General features: G+C 35.6%; 1 long non-coding RNA gene across 1 annotated transcript in view; it reads left to right on the plus strand.

The window, feature by feature from the left end:
• The window catches only part of LOC128311939 (uncharacterized), a 28,359-nt gene extending 17,959 nt beyond the window's left edge, over window positions 1-10,400 (plus strand). The window contains exon 5 of the long non-coding RNA XR_008290674.1: window positions 10,063-10,400. This is a non-coding gene — a long non-coding RNA (uncharacterized LOC128311939). The remainder of the gene's footprint in view (window positions 1-10,062) is intronic.
• Window positions 10,401-22,265: the final 11,865 nt, after the last annotated feature.

The following is a 22,265-nucleotide window of genomic DNA, read 5'->3' on the forward strand; positions in this document are numbered from 1 at the left end:
CCCAAAGTTATTAAATGGAAGACAGTAATAAAGATCAAAGCAGAAATGAATGAAAGATAGTTAAAAAAAACAGAAAAAATGAAACCAAGAACTAGTTTGAAAAAAATAAAATAGACACTTGTTAACATTTAGCCAGACTCATCAATAAAAACAGAGAGGACTCAAATATAATGAGAAATGAAAAAGGAAAAGTAACAACTGACATCACAGAAATAGAAAGGATTACAGGAGATTATTATGAAAAATTGTATGTTAACATATTGGACAACCTACAAGTACTGGATACATTTTTAGAAAATACGATCTTCCAAAACTGAATTAGGAAGAAATAGAAAATCTGAACAGACCAATTACTAGTAACAATATTAAATCGGTGATCAAAAAACTCCTAACAGACAAACATACAAAAGCAAGACCAAACAGATTCACAGGTGAATTCTACCAACATTTAAAGAAGAGTTAATACTTAGTTTTTCACATTTCAAAAAAATGGAAGAGGAAAGAAGAGTTTCAAATTCATTTTATGTTACCATTACCATGCTATGAAAACCAAAGACACTGCAAAAAAAAAAAAAAAAATGGAGGCTAATATTCCTAGTTAACATAGATGTAAAAATACTCAACAAAATATTAACAAACTGACTTCAACAATACATTAAAAGAACCACTCACCACAATCAAGTGAGATTTTCTTCCAGGGATGCAAGGATGGTTCAACATCCACAAATCAAACAGTGTGATATATGACATCAATGAAATGCAGGATGAAAGCATTTGACAAAATACAACAATTATGATAAAAACTCCACCAAAGTAGTTTTAGAGAAAACACACCTTAACATAATAAAAGCTATATATGAACCACCACAGTTAACATCATACTCAATGGTGATAAACGAATAGCCTTTCCTCTAAGATCAGAAACAAAACAAGGATGTCCACCATTACCACTTTTGTTCAACATAGTACTGGAAGTCCTAACCACAACAATCAGATAAGAAAAAGAAATAAAAGGCATCCAAACTGATAAGAAACAAGTTAAACTGCACTATTTACAGATGACATGATACTATAGAGAAAACCCTTAAGAATCCACCAAAAAACTATTAGAACTAATAAATGAATTCGGTAAATTTGCAGGACACGAAATTAATATATGGAAATCTGTGGCATTTCTATACTGTAATGAAGTAGCAAAATTAAGTAAGATAATCCAATTTACAATTACAACAAAAACAATAAAATACAGAACTAGCACAGATAGTCCTAAAATTTATTTGGAACCACAAAAGTACCTGAGTTGCTAAAGCAGTCATGAAAAATAAAAACAAAGCTGAAAGTACCACAATTCCAGATTTCAAGATATACTACAAAGCTATAGTATTCAAAACAGTATGGTACTGGCATAAACACAGACACACATATAAATGGAACAGAATAGCCCAGAAATAAACCTATGCTTACACTGGCAATTAATCTATAATAAAGGTGGGAAAATATACAATAGAGAAATGACAGTCTTTTAAAAACTGGTGTTGGGAAAACTAAGTATCTCCATGCAAAACACTGAAATTGGACCACTTTTTTACACTATACACAAAAGTAAATACAAAATGGATTTAACACCTAAATGTGAGACCTGAAACCATAATATTCCTTAATAGTAACATAGGTAGGAATCTCTTGGACATCAGCATTAGAAATCTTTTTTCTAGATATGTGTCCTCAAGCCAAGGAAACAAAATCAAAAACTTACTGGGACTAAACCAAAATAAAAGGCTTTGGCACAATGAAGGAAGCCATCAACAAAAAGAAGAGGCAATCTACTGAATGGGAGATGATATTTGCAAATAATATGTCAAAGGGGTAATTTCCAAAATATATAAAGAACTCATACTACCTAATATATGATTTTTTAAATGGGCAGAGGCATTGAATAGACACTTTACCAAAGATATACACGTGGCCAGCAGACAGATGAAAAGATGCTCAACATCACTAATCATCAGGGAAATACAAATCAAAACCACAATGAGATACTACATCTCACCCGTCCAAATGCCTAGTATCAAAAAGACAATAAGTATTGGCAAGGATGTGGAGAAAGATTCTTCACATACTTTTGGTAGGAATATAAGTTTGTACATCCACTACATAAAAGAGTTCTTCAAAAATTAAAAATAGAAATACCATATCTGATAATCCATTGCTGAGTATTTACCTAAGGAAAACGAAAACACTAATTTAAAAAGATATATGCACCCCTATATTTTGCAGCATTATCTTCAGTAGCCAAGATATGGAGCAACCCAAGTGTCCATTAATAAAGAAGATGTGATGTGATATATATACAAACACATGCAGGAATATTACCTGCATGTGAATTTGAAACAACATGGATGGACTTAGAGGGTATTATACTAAGCAAAATAAATCAAAGACAAATACCATATGTTTACACCTATGTGGAATCTAACACACACACACACACACACACACACACACACACACAAAGGAGTATTAGAAAAAAGTATGGGGTCTTGCCATTTCCAAAAACTTAGATGAACCTAAGTTTAGGTTCATCTAAACACACACACAAGGAAAGACAAATACCTATGTTATCTCTTAACTGTGGAAATCTAAAAACAAAACAAATGAACCAATGAGCAAACCAGAAACAGAATTATAAATACAGAGAAAAATGGCACAAAAACAGACATTCAGATCAATGGAACAGAATAGAGAACCCACAAATGGACCCACAAACATATGACCAACTTATCTTTGACAAAGCAGGAAAGAATATCCAATGGAATAAAGACAGTCTCTTCAGCAAGTGGTGCTGGAAAACTGGCCAGCGACATGCAGAAGAATGAACTTGGACCACTTTCTTACACCATACACAAAAATAAACTCAAAATGGATGAAAGACCTCAATGTAAGGAAGCCATCAAAATTCTCAAGGAGAAGGCAGGCAAAACCTCTTTGTCCTTGGCTGCAGCAACTTCTTACTCAACACATGTCAGGAGGCAAGGGAAACAAAAGCAAAAATGAATTATTGGGACCTCATCAAAATAAAAAGCTTCTGCACAGCAAAGGAAACAATGGGCAAAACTAAAAGACAACTGACGTAATGGGAGAAGATATTTGCAAACAATATATCTGATAAAGGGTTAGTATCCAAAATCTATAAAGAATTTATCAAACTCAATACACAAAACACAAATAATCCAGTGAAGAAATGGACAAAAGACATGAATAGACAGTTCTCCAAAGAAGACATCCAGATGGCTGACAGATGAAAAGATGCTCAACATCACTCATCATCAGGAAATACAAATCAAAATCACAATGAGATACTACCTCAGAATGGCTAACATCAACAGCTCAGGCAAAAACAGATGTTGGCGACAATGCTGAGAAAGAGGAACACTTTTGCACCACTGGTGTGAATGCAAACTGGTTCAGCCACTCTGGAAGACAATATGGAGGTTCTTCAAAAAATTAAAAGTAGAACTACCCTATGACCCAGCAATTACACTACTAGGTATTTATACTAGGTATGCTGTTTCAAAGGGGCACATGCACCCCAATATTTATAGCAGCACTATCAACAATGGCCAAAGTATGAAAAGGACCCAAATTTCCATTGGTGGATGAATGGATGAAGAAAATGTGGTATATATACATACAATGGAGTACTACTCAACAATCAAAAAGAATGAAATCTTGCCATTTGCGAGTACATGGATGGAACTAGAGAGTTATTATACTAAGCAAAATTAGAGAAAGACAAATATCATATGACTTCACTCATATGAGGAATTTAAGATACAAAACAGATGAACATAAGGGAAGGGAAGCAAAGAGTACAAAAACAGGGAGGGGGACAAAACCTAAGAGATTCTTAAATACGGAGACCAAACAGAGGATTGCTGGAGGATTTGTGGAAGGGGGGGATGGGCTAAATGGATAAGGGGCATTAAGGAATCTACTCCTGAAATCATTGTTGCACTATATGCTAACTAACTTGGATGTAAATTTAAAAATTAAAAGAGGAAAAAAAATAAATACAGAGAAAAAACTGGTGGTTACCAGTAGGGAGGAGTCTGGGGGATGAGCAAAATAGGTAAAGGGGGTTAAGAAGTACCAATTTAAGTTATAAAATAAGTCATAGGGATAAAAAGTACAGCACAAGGAATATAGACAATAGTGTTTTAACAAAATTGTATGTTGACAGATGATAAATACACCTATGGAGGTGAGCGTAACATAATGTATATAATTGTCAAATCACCATGTTTTATACCTGAAACTAACATAAAATTGTATGTCGGCTATATTTCAATTTTTCAAAACGGCCATGGTTAAACATCTGATGAGAGTTTATATTAATGCATTTGATAAGGGAATTTGGTTATTTTGTCACATAGATTTTAAGATAATAACTAGAATTATATCTGATAATATTATAGCAAGACATATCGGATTTCTCAGAATTTTATATGATTTCTGGCATGCTAATATTAGTAATCCATACAAATCTAACCTTAAATAGTATCACTTCTTTGATGATGCTTCCCATGTAATTTAACATAACAAATAAACCTAAGTGTGTAACAACTTTCTTTTTATTTTTTATAAAGAGAAATAACGAACATTTTGAGATTAAGGGATCCTGCTAAAAATCCCAAAATTTGTCCAGAAACCAAAATGATAAAACGAATTTTAATTTGAGGTGTTTGTCAAAATATCAAAAGATTTTGGACACTTGACCAAATAAGACGACAGATCACCATGAAACAATACTTAACTGTGTACTTAACCGAAGTAACATACAATGAAAAATTTTTTTAATGTTCATTTGTTTTTGAGAGAGCACAAGCAGGGAAGGGGCAAAGAGGGAGAGAGGGAGACACGGAATCCAAACAGTCTCCAGGCTCTGAGCCGTTAGCACAGAGGCCGATGCAGGGCTTGAACTCATGAATCGAACCATGAGATCATGACCTGAGCCAAAGTCAGACACCCAACCGACTGAGCCACCCAGGCGCCCCAAAAGTAACATATAATTTAAACGCAGATATTGAAGGTGACATAGTTCTGTGCAAAACTTAGCTCTTTTAATATTGAGCAGACTTAGTTTGGGGTTGTTTGGTTTTTTTAAGTAATCGAAGACCTAATAAAGACAACATGAAGTGTAGGAACTCGGAAACTCATTTAAGGAAGACACAAATGTTTTGCTTTCTCGATGGATTCCTTAAAAGGTATAGAAGAGCTTTCACAGTCTCTTATCAAGAATGCGCCAATAGTTCAAGAAAGCTTTGCCCTTTTAGCAGATGTAAGATAATTTTTAGTTTTACAAAAGTACACTGTTCATATTAAATCTTAGTATTAAAAACCTTACAATAAAATGATTCAGTTACACCCAGCTTGACTACACAAGATAAGAATGCCTCTCTTCCCAACTCACTACATCCATTTATTATCATTTATTCTCCTCTTTCTCATTCTGAAACAACCAGTTATTGAACTTTAGAAGAACATTTTTTTTCACTTACAAAAACACATCTCCATACCTCATACATTTTCTCAGCCAAAAACACATCCTACATTCCTTGCATACACAGTTGTTCCTCTTATAAATTTTAGTTTTAATTGCATATATTAATTAGAATGCTTCACTTTCAAAAAACTTAATTTCTAGTGAAAACTGTGAACTGTCTCTGTTACATCAGCATTCTTTAGATTGACAAATATATGAATACATTTTACAATTTCTAGAAGCATATGCTTCCTCATAGTATAATTTTTTTAGTGTGGCACATGACATGTCTACTAACAGATTCACATATCTTTAGTTCCTCTGTAATTGGAAGCCCAAAGTGGTACATTTATATTCAATAAATAATGTGTCTGCATTTTAAAAGTCTAGACTTTCAGTGAATTTTTATCATTTAACTTAGCAAAACTCTATGGGTGTAAGTCATGAAAGACATTTGGGGAAATATTTAAGTAGATATATTGTTGAAAAGTTTATGTTTTTATTTTACTTTTATTTAATTCACTTTGCTCTTTACAGTTATGTTTAGGTTACTCATGAAAATTTTATGAGATATTACATGAAGCCATAAACCATAAATTTTTCTTGCTGACAAATTTTGTAGCAGAGATAGTATGGGTTTGATTAGTAAACTGAGTTAGAATAAAATTGTATATCTGCATTATATTTAATGCTGATAACTCCTAAGACATGCCTATTTTAATCGAGCCAACTAATATAAAGTAGCTTTTTTACTGAAGACTATCCCAAATCATGTGAACTTGAAAAACATTTGGGTTAATTTCTTATTTCTGGGAGTTTTATGAATACTTAGTTTATATAAGCCCTTTTCTTTGTGCCGGTTAGAGCCCTTTATAAATTAATTTTGGCTATATCATCCAAAGTTAGAAAAATATCATGTATACATAACACACGTCCATAGACATATATAAACAGAGAGACAGATATTGAGACCTTGTAGCATTCATTCTAAAATGTTAGCCATGTGGGGTGTCTGGATAGCTCAGTCATTAAGCATCTGACTTAGACTCAGGTCATGATGTCACAGTTCATGAGTTTGAGCCCTGCTTCAGGTGAGCACGAGCCCCACTTCGTGTAAAATACGAGCTCTGGGTGAGCCCCCTTCTCTCCCTCTCTCCCTCTCTCCCTCTCTCCCTCTCTCTCTCCCCCTCTCCCTCTCTCTCTCCCTCACTCACTTGCACCCTCTCTCTCAAAAAAAAAATAGCTATGAGTCAGGTATAATAATACAAAACTCACTACTTTATAAACAACAGTTGAATCCACATGGTGTTTCTAACGGGTGGAACACATTTACCTGCTCACATGGTTAAAGCTTTTTTATTTATGTTTATGGAAAAGACTTTTAAGATTTGTATTCACCCTTGACAAGTAATCTTAGGCTGTGAACTAGATTTGGGACAAAGGAACTTTTATAGAAGTTTAGATTTTAAAAACCCTCTTTTTCCTTTTTTTCCTCCCCTTTAATCTCAGGCAATTGCAGGCAGTGTTTTAGTTATCTCATGGAATGTTTACATTTGGAAGACATGGTAAGACTTAGATCTTTAAAGGACAGGGAAAGAATATGTTTTATCCTAGGGTATTTGGGGTATATTTGTGTACTATCAGAAATCTATGATAATTACTATTTAAAGTTGTCTTTTTCTTAAGTGTTGGAAAGTTCTGTTTTTAGTGTCCTGATCTTTTAAAATATTTACAACATTTTGAGATTAATAAGGGAGGTTTGGGGTTGGTAAGCCTAGGAGGACTTTGAATTGCTTCTAGAGCCACATTTCTGGTTATATAAAGACTCTGTTTGTAAGCTAAGGACAGTTATTTTTAATCCTCAAAGAATTGGATTGCAGCTTGGATGATACCAGAGGGCTGACCTACCCATTCAAATAGATTTTTTTCCTCTTCTTTGTATGAGGGAGAAGATTTCCAACTAAGAAATTAAAAGATTCCTATGTTCTAGTTTTAGAGCTATGTGTCTTTAGAATATTTTGATAAATCCTTCTATAAAACTTGCAGAATCTTTTTCTCCTCTGAGTACGTAGTTTTGTTTTAGCTTAGAAGAGAAGGACTTTTAAAAGTGTTCCTATCATACTCTGGATATTCGCCTCTAATTTGGCCAATTTCTGACTATACACCTCTATAAAAAAAATCTTTTCAAACATCTTATTAAGATTTAACTAGGACACACAGAAATGTTTCTGGCAGTATTGAAGTGCATCCCTACCCCCACCCCCTACCTTTTTCTTTTAAACCAAAGACATACCTCAGATGACTCAGCCTTTTAGGACTTAACCACCAACTAAAAAGAGGCATCCCCCAAAAGGGCACAAGAGACACAGCTCTCTCAAGATCCAGAGCCATTCCCAAAAGTAGCCAAAAGAAAGAGTTCCCCTAAGAGCCGGCAACAGTCAGTAAGACGCTAACTGTAAATGATGTGCAACCTACATTTCTGTCTCCCCATATTTTCAGGTCCCCCAACCTGACAGTAAAGCTGCCTACACATACAGCTCCAACAACCTGCATGCCCCAGGCAGAAGGCCAACACAAGTTCTCAGAACATAGAACAAGGCAAACAGGAAAATAACAGCTATCCGTGGGAGGGAAAGAATCAATAACCACTGAATACCCAAAACCAAATTTTAACCAGACTCACAATATAAAGAATAAATTCTCACAAATGATTTTCTCCTGGTAATCTGAATTTGGAAAGGAAGGGACAACACAAAACTTTTACCATACTTTCTTGACTAGGCACTACAGCTAGAGATCCAGAAGTGCTAACTTTGGTAGGAATTCTTACCCTTTGCTGACTCCTTCCAGTTTTCCAGGATCCCATATACTGGCTCCAGAGCAAGTATATGGAGTCTGTTCATGGACTCTCAGGAGATTCTTTCGTGGTCACCAAATTTTAGAGGAGGAAACGTAATTTTCCCTCTACCTATCTAAGTTGTTGGCAGAGATCCCTCTATAATAAAAAGACAAACTAACACACAAAAAATTTAATTACATATGTACCAAAGTTCCACAAAGATAGGAGACTCAAATGGCAGCCAGACAATTGAGGTTTATATCCCATCCTGATAGCTAAGGAAAGAGATAGGGCTCCGGAGCTTCCAAGTAAGGAAGGGATTCACAGAAAGGTAAGCAAAGGAAATGTATGGTAAACAGAGTTTGCCCTGCCATGCAGATAAATCTCGGAGATGAAAAATTTATCTCTGGTAATAGCCCTCTTTCTCACATGGTCCTTCTAGCTTCTCCTGTATCTGCAGTTTCTCAAAATAATCAGCTGAAAATAATCTTTCTATAAAAGGGAAGAAGTGATGAGACTTTCAGGCAAAGACATGGGAGAGTAAGGTTTATTCAGAGACCAACAAGAACTTGGTTTTTCCACTACTGAATGCTAAACCGATATCAGTGTTCATTTTGTTGACTCTCTTTATACAGTACATTCCCTGGTACCTGATGCTCTTCACTAAGTACTGAATATTTAAAAATATTAAAAAATATTTTTAAAAAAGCAGAATAAGCTTTGAAGATCTATGAAAAGGAAGTTCAGAGTGTAAGATGTGTAAGTGCAATTTAATTGTACTTTTTTTATTTAAGATGGATGAAACATCCACACCCACTAATTTATTGGTCAGAAAAAAAATAAATCAGACCAAACAGTGAAACTCACACATTCACTTAAAAGCAAGAAGACCTGGGTCAATTTCTGGAGTGGTGGTGAGGAAGGGGACTCCAAGTAGCCCTTGACTCTAATTTTTTGCCCTGTTTAAATATGCTATCTGTACATTCTGAGAAAATCCAGCTTGAGTGAATAAAAGTTGAAGTTGGTGTGAAAAGCAAGATTTGGTTTTAAAAGGAATTGATTAAATGAATGTGTTTGTCTAACACTGTTAGGCACTAGGAATACAATAATGAGAGCGACATTATTCCCATTCTCCAGTAATTGACAGTTTTGGTGATCAGAAAGTAAACTACTGCAATGTAATGTGTGACAGTTCTAACTGTCCCCTTGTCCTCTCTCTTGCATTGATTTTTCTTTCCACACCAATCTAGACCCAGAATTCAATATCTATACACATGCCCTCTAACCATGCTTCAGTAGTTTGGAAGAAGCCATAGTTCAGTCTTACAGGTGGTAATTTAATATGGGCTGCAACTGTGTATTGCACCTTATTTAAAACAATTTCATCTTGGTCGGGGGTGGCGCCTGGGTGGCTAAGTCGGTTAAGCGTCCAGCTCTTGATTTCAGCTCAGGTCACATTTCATGGGATTGAGCCCCAAGTCAGTCTCTGTGCTGACAGTGAGGACGCTGCTCGAGATTCTCTCCCTCTCTCTGCCCCTCCCCTGCTTGCTTGCTCTCTCAAAATAAATAATAAATTTTTTTAAACATAAAAATAAAACAAACAATTTCACCTTGGGCTGCCCGAAGATTAACCAGATAGAAGCTGACCCTTTGTTATCTATCTTCTGTTTTGCATGTGCAGTCCTTGTTTGTGATCTGCGCCAACCAGATTCAAACATAGAACCTCTCTGAGTTCCACCAAAGGAATCCATTCACGCAAAAGCTTTTTGCACTATCTGGATTTCACTGAGAATTTGGCAAGGGACAGGTAGGAGGGGCTTTACATTGTGTATCCCAATGCAAGCTATTTAAAATGCATGTAATCTGATTTCTGTTGTCTCTGACCACACTACCATAAACATACAGATAGAGCTGTGCTCTCTCCCTTTCTCTCCCTTACCTCTTTCTCCTTTATACCTCCTTCTTCTCTTTCCCTTCCACAGTACCTAGTTTTGTCAGGTCATCCCTTCCTTATTGTGCAGAGCAATTCAATGCTGAAGGAGTTTCTCCTTCCAAAATTCATATTCAGTGCTCAGCAAAACAAAAGCTACCAGCTCCACCTCCCCACTCAGTTAACATGACCAGTTTTCTTTAAGGGCACCTAATATATAACGTTTTACAACATAAGCATATTCTGATAAGCCCATCAGCTATCCTGTCCTCCCCAAAAGAGAAGCTGATGAATTAATTTTTTCTGCTTCTTGTTGTAATTGTGATAAGTGCTAGAACTGAGAAAATAGAGCATAGCTAGAAAATAGTGTATGAGGGCTATCTGACTCCTATTTCAGAATAATGAAAGGCAGAAGCAATAATCCTCACTTAAAAATTTGATGGGTAGACAATAGGTGGGCAAAATAGTTGAAGGTATGAGTTGTAGGTTAAGAGAATAAGAAGAAAGTGGTTCACAAAGGAGGAACAAAGTCTCAGGTGAATTACACATTAAGAACAGAACAATGTACAGAGATTCACTTCTTACATCGTTTTTTCTCTTGTGTCACCCCTCCTAAGGCACTCATCATGTCTTTAAATGTGATGCTTTGGAAAATGCTGCTGATGTTGGTGTCTTTTTTAGTAGCTGCCTGGATCCTGGATATCTTTCTAATTTCCCAAAACTCCACAAAGGTAGGAAGAGTTTTCTCCGGTTTGACCTGCAGGTCCCTTCTGTGTGACATGTCTCACTCAAGTCAGTCGCAAACAGCCAGTCCTCTCTTCCTTTTCCTTCAACTCTGCTCTGTCTTCTCCCCTTCTCTGCTGTCTCCATTTCCTTTCTTTCCATCCATCTTCAATCCATGCTAATCAGAGTTCTACATAGCCCTTGATAAGGCCTTGACTTCCTTGTCACTAAATCCAGGCGTATGTGCTACCGTTACATAAAAATTTGGTTTTTCTTTTCATCTATGATTTCTTTTTCATGCAGAAATGATTTTTAGTTTCCCTTATCGTTTCTTGATGTTGAGTCATAGAAAAGTTTTTCCTACTCTAAGGTTATACAGGAATTTACCTGTTGTTTTTTTTTACTTGCATCGTTTCATTCTTTAAATGTATGATTCACTTGGAATTGATCCTGTTGAATGGCATGAATTATTGGTCTCACTTTACCTTTTTCTATAAGGCTGTTCAGTTATCTGAATCTCCTTATTAAAAATTCCATCTTCCCTCCACTGAATTTGAGTGCTGCCTCAGTAGCACCCTAAATTTGTATATATTATGTCTATTTCTGATTTTCTATTCTGTTCCATTGTCTTTTTATTCAGGAGCCAATACAACCCTATTTTAATTACAGAGATTTGATGGACAAGCTTTAAGATCTAGTGGGTCCAACCCTCCCCATACCGACACCCTTGGATTTTTTTTTTATCTCCCATATATTTCCTGCTATTCTTATTTTCCTTTTAAATTAGTACTCTAATGATCTTTCCAGCTCCAGGAAGAAAAAATGATTCTTCTTTTATTGTAATTTCATCAAATGTATAAATTAACTACAGAAGAAATAATATCTCTTTAATGTTAAATTTTTCTATCCAAAAACAAGGTTTCATATCCATCTGCTCAAGTCTAATTTTGTTACCTTTAGTAGTATTCTGTGAGTTTTCTCCAAAATCTGGGACATTGATATTAAATTTGTACCTAAGTGCTTTACTGTTATTTTGTTGTCCTGTATCAGGCCATCTTACCTGCTTCACTTTGTCTTCTCTCTGCTGTTTGTCTGTATATAAAGGCTATGGAGTGTTTTGTTTTGATTTGTTTTTAAAGGCTTTATTTTTTATAGCAGTTTTAGGTTCACAGGAAAATGGAGAGGCAGGTACAGAGATTTCCCAGATATCCCCTGCACCCATTCATGCACAGCCTCCCGCATTCTCAACATCACTCACCAGAATGGTACACTCGTCACCAAATATAAACCTATACTGAGACGTCCTAATAACCCAGAATCCATAGTTTACCTTAGGGTTCCCTTCTGATGTTACAAGTTCTACAGATTTGGACAAATGTGTAGACATATCCATCCTTATAATAACATACAGAATATTTTCACGTCCCCAAAAATCCTCTGTGCTCTGCCTATTCATCCCTCCCCTTACTCCAGAAACCAGTGATCTTTTGTCTCTATAGCTCTGCCTTTTTCAGAATGTCATATAATTGGAATCACAGAATGTATAGCATTTTCAGATGGACTTCTTTCATTTAGTAGTATGAATTTAAGTGCCCTCCCCAAGACTTGTCACGGCTTGATAAGCTCATTTCTTTTTAGTGCCGAAAAATATTCCATGGTCGTACCACCATTTATTTATCTACTTACCTACTATAGGACATTTTGATTGGTTCCAAGTTCTGGAAATTATTAAGCTGACATAAGTACCCCCATGTGCGGTTTGGGGTGTGTGTGTGTGTGTGTGTGTGTGTGTGGACTTGTTTTCAAAGGTTGTGGGGGTTTTATGCATTAATTTTATTCACTGCTGTTTTACTAAATGCTTTTACTGTTTAAAGTAATTTTTCCATTGATATTTTGGAGTTTTTATGATAAATAACCATTGCACCTGAAAACAAAAGTTGTTTAACTCTTCTAATTCTAATGTTTCTAGTTGCTTTCTATTACATAAATGCATTAGCTATATCTCCAACCCAGTGTTGAAAGGTAGTGGAATAGTTGATATTCTTCTCTTATTCCTGGTTTGGGTGGCAAAGCTACTAATGCTTTCGCATATGTAAGATGCTAGCTTTTGAGCTAAAGTATATTCTTTATGTGCAAAGAAAATCCATCAATGTCTTTTTGTTGAGTGTTTGTAATGTGAATCAGTGCTAATTTTGTCAAAGTCCTACTATGCATTTATGGAGATTAATTGCATAACTTTTCTCATTAGCTATATGAATATGATAGATTATATTAAAGGACTTGCTATAACGGATTCAAATTTATATTCCAGGAATAAAACTCTCTAGGTTATGATAGTTCTTCTAGTATTCATTTGGATTTTTTTAGCTAATATTTTGAGACTTATACATACATATTTATAAATCTATAGTTTTCTTTGATACACATTTTATCAAGTTGGGGAAGATACATTATACTTACTTCATAAAATGAACTTGGGAGTGTTTGTTTTTTGTTCCAGCATGCTGAAAGTGTTTAAGTAATTTTGGAATTGACTGATGTTTAAAGTTTGGTAGAATTCCTCCAATTCAGTTTTGTGCTTTTGCTGTAGGAGTGCTCCTTTACTTGTTTCTATTTTTTCTATGATGAATTTATCTATTTAGACTCTTTCTCCACTAAAATCAATTTTGGTAAGTTGTATTTTCTTTTTTTTTTTTTTTAATTTTTTTTTAACGTTTATTTATTTTTGAGACAGAGAGAGACAGAGCGAGACAGAGCATGAACGGGGGAGGGTCACAGAGAGAGGGAGACACAGAATCTGAAACAGGCTCCAGGCTCTGAGCTGTCAGCACAGAGCCCGACGCGGGGCTCGAACCCTCTGACCGTGAGATCATGACCTGAGCTGAAGTCGGACGCTTAACCGACCGAGCCACCCAGGCGCCCCAGTAAGTTGTATTTTCTTAAATATCCATTTTATCTAGAGTCTCATATATATATTTGCTTACAATTGTGGAAAAAGTCTCTTGTGACTTTTGGAGGTTTTTCTCGTAAGATTTCTAAGTTGTGTATATTTGTATATTTCTTCCCTTTGTGTTAATTCAATTAGCCAGTAGCCAGACCTAGCCAGTAGGTCTATTTTGACCATTTATTTCATACCCTGGGTTATAATCCAACACTACATTATTTTGTTGTTCCAGTTGTTACAGCTTTGACCATTGGGAGCTCTTTCAGTTGGCTCCTCTTTGTTTTTTAGTACTTAACTTATTTTCTGGCACCATAATATGCTTCAGGTTCATCTTGTACATTCCTTGCCCTGTCCCAGAATCAGCCATTTACTCAAGGAGCCCTGGTTTCTCTTATTGGACAATGGTATTATAAATCAAGATCTGGGCACTCAGTATATTTGTTATTATTGGAGTGTCTTTGCTCCTAGCCCCTCTCAGAAAACAAAACTCAGAAATACATAAGATACTAACCAACAACACATGCATATACACATACATATATATTTATGTGCAGACACACACACATATATATAATCTGAATACTAAGTTAAACATGAATTCATACTAATATTTCTCTTACCCATTATCATTTGGTTCACTCAATCCTTTCTCTCTTGCTTATGTGTAACTTTCCATTCCAACAATGAAAAATCTGGTTTCTACCATCCACCATCCATTTGCTTATTTGTTCAATTGCATTATACATATACAATGGTTTCTGAATTGTTAACAAATAGTACAGTGCTTATAAGCAATTTCTTGTGTCTTTAGTATTAAAGTCTCTACAACTCATTTTCAAAATTAATAAGGTCAGCCCCAGCCCCATCCCCTCGGTGAAGTTACATCATACTTTTGTAATATAGTTAGATTTTGTCACACTCTGCATTCCATCCTTGGGCCCCTCAGTCTCCTAATTGATTAGTTTTTACATTTTCCATACATTAGGATTTGTTGTTTGTGCTATAATGTTGCCTGGGCTTTTGCATAGTGCTGTGTATCTACCCCTACGCTATCATACAGAATAATCAATCTTACTGCCCTAAAAAAAATCCCCTGTGCTTAGAATTTTTAGGGCAGTAAAACAATTCTGTATGATATTGTAATGATGGATACGTTTGTCCAAATCCACAGAGCAAATAACACTAAGACTGAACTGTGATATAAACTATAGACAGTGTGATTATGTTGTATACATGTAGGTCAACCAAGTCTAACAAATGGACCACTCTGACCAAGAAGGAAATTTGTAATGAGGAAGGTTGTGCATGTGTGGTGGCAGGGGGCATATGGGAAGGATCTATACCTTCCTTTCAAATTTGCTGTGAACTTAACATTGCTCTTAAAAAAGTGTTAAAATTTTCCAAAAACACCAAAAAATTCCTGTGCTTCACCTATTTAACCCTTCCCCTCACCCTTGTAAATCACTGATTAGTTTTCCATCTTTACAGTATTTCTTTCAGAATGCTTTATTAATGCAACCATCCAGTATGTAGCCTTTTTTTCACTTAGCAATATTTATTTAAGTTTCATCCATGTTCTTGCATGAGCTGATCCATCTTTTTTTATTGCTAAGTAATATTTCACTGTATGACTGCACTACAATTTTTTTATCTTTTCACCTATTGAAGGACTTCTTGGTTGCTTCCAGTTTTGGGCAATCTTGAATAAAGCTGCAATAAACATTAATGTGGAGGTATTCATGTGGATGTAAGTTTTCAAATCAGATAAATATGTAAATTATGAGGTCTGTGTCTAGGCTCATTACTTGCTGGTGGACATCTAAGTTTTAGTGCTACTTGTTGAAAAGCCTATCATTTTCCCATTAAATTGCCTTGGTCAAACATTCGTTGATGATATTTGTATAAGTTAATTTCTTTTATTCTTTTTTTTTAATTCCAATGTAGTTAACATACAGTGTTACATTACTTTCAGGTATATCATATAACAATTCAACAATTCCGTATATTACCCAGTCTTCATCAAGATAAGTATACTCTTTTTTGTTGTTTATTTTTGAGAGAAGAAAAGAGTGGGGAAGTGGCAGAGAGAGAGAGAGAGAGACAGAGAATCCAAAGCAGGCTCCAGGCTCTGAGCTGTCAGCACAGAGCCCAACCTGGGACTCGAACTCACAAACTGTGAGATCATGACCTGAGCCAAAGTCAGATGCTTAACCAACTGAGCCACCCAGGTTCCCCAAGATAAGTATATTCTTAATCCCATTTCCCATTGTACCCATCCCACCACCCACCTCCCCTCTGGTAACCCTATGTTCTCTATAGTTAAGAGTCTGTTTTTTGGTTTCTCTCTTTTTTTTCCTTTGTTTTTGTTTCTTAAATTCTACATATGAATGAAATCATATGGTATTTGTCTTTCTCCGATTTACTTTGCTTACTGTTACACTCTTTAGATCCATACATGTCACAAATGGCAATATTTCATTCTTTTTCCCAACTGAATAATATTCCATTGTGTGTGAGTGTGTGTGTGTGTGTGTGTGTGTGTGTGTGTGTGTGTGTGTGTATACACATAAACCACTTCTTTATCCATCCATCTATGGACGGACCCTTGGGCTACCTCCATAATATGGCTTTTGTAAATAGTGCTGCAATAGACATAGGCATATATCCCTTCGAATTAGTGTTTCCGTGTTCTTTGGGTAAATACCCAGTAATGTGATTGCTAAATCATAGGGTAGTTCTATTTTTAATTTTTTGAGGAGGCTCCATTCTGTCTTCCACAGCAACGACCCAATTTGCATTCCCACCAACAGTGCACTGGGGTTCCTTCTTCACCATAGCCTTGCTAACACTTGTTCTCTCTTGAGTTGTTGATTTTAACCATTCTGATAGGTGTAAGATGATATCTCATTGTGGTTTTGATTTTCATTTCCCTGATGATGAGTGATATTGAGCATCATTTCCTATGTCTGTTGGCCATCTGTATGAAATCTTTGGCAAAATATCTGTTCATGTATTCTCCCCATTTCATAATTGGATTATTTGGTTTTTGGTGTTGAGTTATATAAGTTTTTTTTATATATTTTGGATACACTAACCCTTTACTGGTTATGTAATTTGCAAATATCTTCTTTCACTCAATAGGTTGTCTTTTAGTTTTGTTGGTGTTCCTTTGCTGTGCAGAAGCTTTTTTCATTAAGTACCAATAGTTTACTTTTGGTTCCTTTGCCTCAGTATTCATATCTAGAAAGATGTTATAGCCAATGTCAGAGAAATTTCTGCCTGTGCTCTTCTTCTAGGATTTTTATAGTTTCAGGTCTCACATTTAGGTCTTTAGTCCATTTTGAGTTAATTTTTGTGTATGGCCTAAGAAAGAGGTTGAGTGTCATTCTTTTGCAGGTAGCTGTCCAGTTTTCCCAGAGAGATTGTCTTTTTCCCATTGTATACTCTTGCCTCTTTTGTTGAAGATTAATTGACCATATAATTTGGGTTTATTTCTTGGATTTCTATTCTGTTCCATTGATCTATGGGTCTGTTTTTGTACCAGTACCATATTGTTTTGATTACTACAGCTTAGTAATAGAACTTGAAGTCTGGAATTCTGCTAACTCCAGTTTTGTTTTTCTTTATCAAGATTGCTTTGGTTATTTGGGGTCTTTTTTAGTTTCATACAAATTATAGGATTGATGAAACTATTATTATACTCTTTGTTAACTAAATGGAATTTAAATAAAAACTTCAGGGGCACCTGGGCGGCTTAGTTGGTTAAGCATTTGACTTGATTTCGGCTCAGGTCATGATCTCATAATTGTCAGATTGAGCCTTGAGTCAGGCTCTGCACTGGGATGGAGCCTAAGATTCTGTCTCCCCCTCCCTCTGCCCCTCCCCCCACTGGTTCTCTCTCTGTCTCTCTCTCTGCCTCCCCCTCTCTCAAAAAAAAAAACTTTAAAATTTAGGATTTTTTGTTCTAATTCTATGAAAAATGCTGTTGATATTTTGATAGGAATTGCATTAAATCTGTACATTTCTTGCGCTGGTATGGATATTTTAATATTTGTTGTTCCAGTCCTTGTATGAAATATCTTTCCATTTCTTTGTGTCACGCTCAATTTCTTTTATCAGTGTTTTATAGTTTTCAGAGTGTAGGTCATTCATCTCTTTGGTTATGTTTATTTCTAGGTATTTTATTTTTGGTGCCATTGTAAATGGGATTCTTTTCTCAATTTCTCCTGCTGCTGCTTCATTATTAGTGTACAGAAATGCAACAGATTTCTATATATTGATTTTGTATCCTGAGACCTTAGTTCTAATAGATTTAGAGTTTCTATATATATTATCATGTGATCTGCAAATAGTGAATGTTTTACTTCTTACCAATTTGGATTCCTTTTATTTATTTTTGTTTGATTTCTGTGGCTAGGACTTCCAGTACTATGTTGTATAAAAGTGGTAAGAGTGAACACCATTCTCTTGTTCCTGACCTTAGAAGAAATGCTCTTAGTTTTCCCTGGTGAGTATGATGTTTATTGAGGGTTTATCATATAAGGTCTTTATTACGTTAAGGTATGTTCCCTCCAAACCTACTTTGTTGAGGGTTTTTTATCATGAATGGATGTTGTACTTTGTCAAACGCTTTTTCTGCATCTATAGAAATGATCATAAAGTTTTTACCCTCTTATTAATGTGATGTATCGTGTTGATTTCTTTGTGAATATTGAACCATCCTTGCCTCCTAGGAATAAATCCCACTTGATCATGGTGAATGATTTTTTCAATGTATTGCTAGATTCAGTTGGCTAAGATTTTGATGAGGATTTTTGCATTTATGTTCTTCAGAGATACTGGCCTGTGTTTCTCTTTTTCCATGGTGTCTTTATCTGGATTTGGTATCAGGGTAATGCTGACCTCATAGAATGAATTTGGAAGTTTTCCTTCCTCTTCTGTTTTTTGGAAAACTTCAAGAAGAATATCTATTAATTCTTCTTTAAATGTTTGGTAGAATTCACCTGTGAAGCCCTCTGGTCCTGGACTCTTGTTTGTTGGGAGTTTTGTTTATTATTGATTCAATATTATTGCTGGTAATCACTCTATTCAAATTTTGTATTTTCTCCTGCTTCAGTTTGGGTAGGTTGTATGTTTCTAGGAATTTATTTTCTTCAAGCTTGTCCAATTTGTTGGCATGTAATTTTCACAATGTTCTCTTAAAATCCTTTGTATTTCTTTGGTGTTGGTGGTTGTTTCTCCACTTTCATTTCTTTGAGTCCTGTCTCTGCTTTTTTGAAGAGTCTGGATAGAGGTTTATGAATTTTGCTTATCTTTTCAAAGAACAAGCTCCTAGGCTATTTATTCTATTTTATTGTTTGTTTCTATATCATTTATTTCTGCTCTAATATTTATTATTTCATTTCTTCTCTTGGTTCTGAGTTTTGTTTGATCTTCTTCTAGCTCCTTTACGTACAAGGTTAAGGTATTTGAGATGTTTCTTCTTCAGGTAGGCCAGTATTGCTATAAATTGTTCTCTTAGAACTATGTATGCTGCATCCTAAAGATTTTTAGATTATTGTGTTTTATTTTCCTTTGTCTCCATGTATTTTTTATTTGTTCTTTGATTTCTTGGTTGACCATTCATTGTTTAGTAGCATGTTACTTAACTTCCATGTATTTGTGCTCTTTCCAGATTGTTTCTTATTGATGATTTCTAGTTTCATGGTATTGTGGTCATAAAAGATGCATGGTATAACTTGGATCTTCTGGAATTTGTTAAGACATGTTTTGTGGCCTAATATGTAATCTATTCTGAGGAATGTCGAGAAACAAATGTGTATTCTGCTGCGTTAGGATGGATCTTCTGAATATATCTATTAAATCCTCCTGGTCCAATATGTCATTCAAAGCCACTGTTTCTTTGTTGATACTGTTTAGATGATCTATCCATTGATGTAAGCGGGTGTGAAAGTTCCCTGCTATTACTGTATTATTATCAGTGATTTCCTTTACAGTTGCTATTAACTATTTTATTTATTTGGGTGCTTTCATGTTGGATGTATAGATATTTACACTTGTTATGTCCTCTTGTTGTATTATCCCCTTAATGATTATATAGTGTTCTTTGTTTCTCTTGAAGTCTTTGTTTTAAAGTGTATTTTGTCTTATATAACTATTGCTACCCCAACATTCTTTTCAGATCCATTGGTATGATCAGTGTTTCTCCATGCCCCTATTTTCAATTTGCATGTGTCTTTAGGTATGAAATGAATCTCTCAGAGGCAGCATATAGATGAGTGTTGTTGTTTTTTTTTTTTTTTTTTTTTATCCATGCCATCACCTTACATATTTGGATTGGAGCATTTAGTCCATTTACACTCAAAGTAAATAATGATAGGTATATATATATTGTCATTTTTTTTTAAGGTCTTCTCTGTTCCTTTCTTCCCTTGATCACTTTTCTCACCATAAGTTGGCTTTCTTTAGGGGTGTATTTAGATCCCTTTCTCTGCATTTTTTGCATATCTCTTACTGGTTTTTGATTTGTGGTTACCACTACATTTTTATGTAACATCTTCAGCATATAGCAGTCTATATTAAGTAGATGGTCACTTAAGTTTACTCCTCCCCACATTATAGGTATATAGTGTCATATTTTACATGCTTTTATATTGTGAGTTCCTTGGTTATTTTTACTTCTTTTGTGCTTCCTGTTTTTCTTAGTCTTACTTATGGTTTTCCCTTTCCACTCATGTAGTCTCCTTTGACATTTTTTACAGGAGTAGTTTATTGGTCATGAGCTCCTCTAGTTTTTATTTTTCTGAGAAACTCTTTATCTCTCTAATCTGAGTGATAGTCTTTCTTGATAGAGCATTCTTGGCTGCACGTTTTTTTCCTTTCAATACTTGGACTATATTATGCTACTCCCTCTGGCCTGCAAAGTTTCTGTTCAAAAATCTGATGGATTTATGGGGTTCCCTTGTATGTAACTGTTTTCTTCCCTCTTGCTGATTTTCAAATTACTTACTTTTTAATTAATGTGTGTCTTTGTATGGACCTCCTTGGGTTGTTTTGTAGGGGGATCTCTCTACCTCCTGCATTTGAATTTCCATTTCCTTCTCCAGATTTGGGGAATTTTCAGCTATTATTTCTTCACATAAAATTTCTGCCCCTTTTTCTCTTCTTCTGAGATCCTTATTATACAAATGTTATTACCTTTGATGTAGTCACTGTGTTCCCGAAGTCTCCTCTCATTTTGCATACTTTTTTTTTTTCCTCACCTGCTCAGCTTGATTACTTTCCATTACTCTGTCCTCCAGGTCACCAATTCATTCTTCTGCTTCTTCTAGTCTGCTATTTATTCCATCCAGTGTATTTTTAATTTCAATTACTGTGTTCATCTCTGGTTCTTTTTTAATCTCTTTAAGAATTTCACTGATGCCTTCTACTCCTTTCTCAAGTTGAGTATCTTTATGATTATTACTTTAAATTCTCTATCAGGCATATTACATTTTCCATTTTGCTTAGGTTTCTTGCTGTAATTTTTTTCCTGTTCTTTCCTTTGAGACATATTCCACTGTCTCTTCATTTTGTCTAATTCTCTGATGTTCTGTGACTTAGAAAAGTCAGCCACATCTCCTGCTCTTGAAAGTAGTAGGCAGGGCATACCCTTTTGATGAGGTATCCTCCACAGTTGACTGGCCACCAACACAGACCAAGGTCCCACAAAGTACAAAGTCAGAAGACACAGTGTTGGCTTGCACCACCAGTCTTCTGGGGAAGGGGACCCACAGCCCCAGGACTGAGGCAGTCCTGGCTTGAAGGGACATGGCAAGATGTAAACAAGTGGTGAATGTCCATGCCATTATGGTTCCTGAAGGTGGCCATGTATTTATGCTGAGGGGCAGGGGAGAGAGATGACAATTGCCAGCTCCTTTGTTCCTAGTCAAGTCCCTCAGAGAACGCTGCCCTCCCAGGACATGCTCTGAGATGAGTAAATAACTCTTTCTCTCCCATGTACCTCAGAAATTTTTCAAACTTCTGCTTTTAATCTATATAGTTACAGGCAGTTTGTCCTGCTGTCTCTGCACGCGTGGGGACTCAGCTTTCTATGGCCACCCTGGCTCTCCAAGACACAAGCCCACTGACTTTTAATGTTCCAGGCTTTCAGTCCCACTGGTTTTAAGAACTCAGAAAATTCAGCCCCTCTAGTTTTCCAAGCCAAATGCTATGGGGATTCTTCTTCCCCACGAGGGCTTCCCAGTGTGATAATCTGTTTCTTTTTCCTGTGTCCCCAGCTCCCTCC

The sequence above is a fragment of the Acinonyx jubatus genome, chromosome D1 (assembly GCF_027475565.1).
Source record: "Acinonyx jubatus isolate Ajub_Pintada_27869175 chromosome D1, VMU_Ajub_asm_v1.0, whole genome shotgun sequence".
NCBI lineage: Eukaryota > Metazoa > Chordata > Mammalia > Carnivora > Felidae > Acinonyx > Acinonyx jubatus.